The sequence below is a fragment of the Callorhinus ursinus genome, unplaced genomic scaffold, assembly GCF_003265705.2.
Source record: "Callorhinus ursinus isolate GAN/ISIS: 27379988/994484 unplaced genomic scaffold, GSC_fseal_2.0 scaffold47, whole genome shotgun sequence".
Lineage (NCBI taxonomy): Eukaryota > Metazoa > Chordata > Mammalia > Carnivora > Otariidae > Callorhinus > Callorhinus ursinus.
In genome coordinates this window covers 1,751,545-1,754,633 of record NW_027397109.1, presented here as the reverse complement: position 1 = coordinate 1,754,633, position 3,089 = coordinate 1,751,545, and the positions used below count along the sequence as shown (strand labels likewise).

Here is a 3,089-nt window from a genome sequence, read left to right as displayed (position 1 = left end):
ATTATCTGGAGCCTTCTTAGCCCTCATCCTTCAAACCCAACATGGTTAGTCCTCAGCTGTGAGACATGGGCAGTCCTCGGCTATAGGAGGAAAAAGTGCGTTCTAGAAGGTGTTGATTTGAACCCGGGGCTGCTCCTGAGGGTTCTTGGCTCCGTGAATGGTGGATGGGAGGGCACAGAAAGGGACATGAGGATCTGTAAAGAGGGAGTGCTCTGTGTTCTGGAGAGAGGGATAGGGAACGTGAATTGAGTCCTTCAGAAATGACCTAAGAGCAACAGTCTAGAAGAGAGTGAGAGCCAAGGTGAGCAGGTGACTTAGTCATTTTGCCATTCATTCAGTTGTTGCCATAGTCTGTCTACGTCCACTCTGGGAGCTCTCTCAGAATGGTCCCTTCCTCTCGAGTCTTGCTGCGACATTCCCATTCAGGCCCCCACTGTCACTGTCCTGGGCTAGGGTGACATTTCCACACTGGGTTTCCCATCTTGGCCTCTCTCACTTGGGTCCGCTCTGCACACCCTCCGGGAGGCCTTTCTGAAGCACAAATCTGGCCCTATGCAGTGCTTACTTTAAACCTCAGTAGATTCTATTGTCACGCAGGGTGAAGTCCAAATAAGCCTCTTCACATTCTGGTCCTTGGATATCTTTCTGGCTCTGCCTTCAGGGCTCCCAGCCCTTCACCCTGCGGACTGACCAGGCTTGCCTTTCTGAGCACACTGTGGAATGTCTTCTCCCATTTCCTCCCCCTTTTCTCTGCCCAGAGGAAGCTGCTTACAGGCTCATTCCAAATGCCACCACCACACAGATTCCTCCTTCTTCTCTTCCAAGCAGAATGACATGTACCCTCTTTGGTTTTTCCCCATTTTTCTGCACGAATGGCTCCAGAATAAGGTGATGGTTACACTGGAGCGAGCCGTGTATGCATGGGTCTGATTTCGCATCGGGCGTTCAGGGCCTACTGCCAAACTAAAGACTTAGTAACTTCTTAATAAATAGTTTTGAATGAGTCTTTTGTTTATTGGTACACAGTTCAGGGAAAGGAAAAGGTACAGACACAAAGAGACAGTGGTGTAAAGACTATAGAAGTCATTCAGCTTGAAGACAAGTGGTCCAGGTTGACGGAAGACCTCTCCTTTATGAAGTCATTCGGGGACTCAGGCTCCACCCATGGGGCGTTGTCAGGTTGAAACTTGGGTCACCACCTTTCTGCAGTCCAGCTTGCAGGAAGGGAATGGAAGCATGAGGGAAAGAATGACTCAAGGTCCTGGTGAGGAAATGGCACACAGCACTTCTTCTCAGATTCCTTCTGCCCTCAGTCAGTCATATGACCCCATCTCAATGCAAAGAAGTTGAGGAAGTGCCATTTATCCATATGTCCAGGAGATAGAGGAGGACAGTTTTTGGGGAGGCAATTAACAATGTCCACCCAGTTGACTCTCTGACTTTCTTTGGAGCCATATCACTCCCCTCCCTCGTGGCATCCTGTCAGGCATCATGGTCACGAGACTTCATGTTGTGCATTGAGAAATATCGGTCTACCTGCCAATGCATCAACTGCCTGATACAAACCAATCTCTGTCTTGGCTGATTCTCTTTTTCCTTTTAAAAATTACCATAAACTTTCCTACTTAAACTGTCAAGCTTTACTTTCTTTCTGTATGAGGAAAAAGTTCCTGTACATTAATTTCATCTTACTTCTTTGTTTAATTAGACAATCTCTATTTGGCATAACCCAGGCCTGATTTAAATTTCTTTTTTTTTTCCTTGTCTATTGTCTCTCTTATGACATTTTCCAGGGACTGTACTAATGTAGGGGATCTTTTATCTCGATCAGCCTCATCAAGCAAAGAAGGTAATTTTTTTTTTCTGGAAGTGTTGGTGAAAATTCTTTTGTATACCTACATCCTCTTATGGGTTGTTCTTTTGTACTTCTTACTTAATGCTATTGCTGTTAACTCTCATAAGGATGCTCTGAGCAGCAATGCTGGCTTAGAAGACACAGTGCCTGCCTCTTTGAGGCTGAATTTTAAAGATTTCCTGATAGCACCTGAATGATCCCTGTTTCCCCTTTTACATTCCTAGGTAAGAATTCACTTTCATTTTTATGCTGATACATAAAAATGGTATATATGAGCATAAAAATGAAAAATATATCTTAAATATATATTTTAAATATATATATATATTATGCTGTTGTATATTATATATATTATATATAAGAGCCTCAGCTCACAAAGGGCAACCCTGTGGGTCCCCACTCCTCTGCTCCTTTCCTATCTTATAGCATATCCACCCCATTGGAACATTAGATTTGGGTTTGGTTTTGTTTTGTTTTGCACCTCGCACTACGTTGGAACATATGTTTCCAGGAATTTCTATTCTTTGCATAGTTTTGGGCAAACTTTTCCACTCTTGTGGCTTCCGAAGCTAGACCTACAAGCCCCATGTCTCTCCTACACTCATGACTGAACTCTCCAGGGACTTGTAAATTCACCATCTGCTTACCTGTGGAAAGTTAATATGATATCTGCCCCCACGGACTGCTTCTTTTCTCGAGCAGCCAAGACAGAAACCAGGAGCCCCCTCAGCTCACCTCTCCCCAAGAGTTTCACCCCCAATCCATCAGTGTGTCTTGTAAGACTGATAGGGGCAAAACTAGGCATCTGTGTCCTCTGTGTTCAGATTCCAGCTGCCAAAAACAAATGTTTTAGCCTCTTTCACTGACCTCTCTGGCATGGGTCTCACGGGCTCTGCATCTCACTCCGTGCAGGGGGTCGGAAGGACTTCAGATGGAGAACTGACCACACCATAGTTCGGATAGAAAATGAAGAAGCCCCGTGGAGGACACGTCTGAGCCCAGGTGTACAGCATTAGAGCCCTGCCTCACCTCAAGCTTATTTTTTCCCTTCAGACTCAGTTTCCAGCCCACCCACCTTGACAACTACCAGAAGCAAAAGTGGCCATAGGTGAGTATTTTGTGGTATTTTCTGTCTGGCTAATGCCTCTTGAAGAGTGGCCTGCCCTGCCCTCCCTCACCACACACACACACACACACACACACACACACACACACACACACACACACACACACA

The 3,089-nt window shown here is 45.5% G+C and overlaps 1 long non-coding RNA gene across 1 annotated transcript; it reads left to right on the top strand.

Annotated features, from left to right (window-relative positions):
* The first annotated feature begins 1,219 nt into the window (after positions 1-1,219).
* LOC112839870 (uncharacterized) lies at positions 1,220-2,953 on the top strand. Its single transcript, XR_012375272.1, has 3 exons — positions 1,220-1,264; positions 1,794-1,849; positions 2,768-2,953. It is a non-coding gene; the product is annotated as an uncharacterized lncRNA (long non-coding RNA).
* Positions 2,954-3,089: the final 136 nt, after the last annotated feature.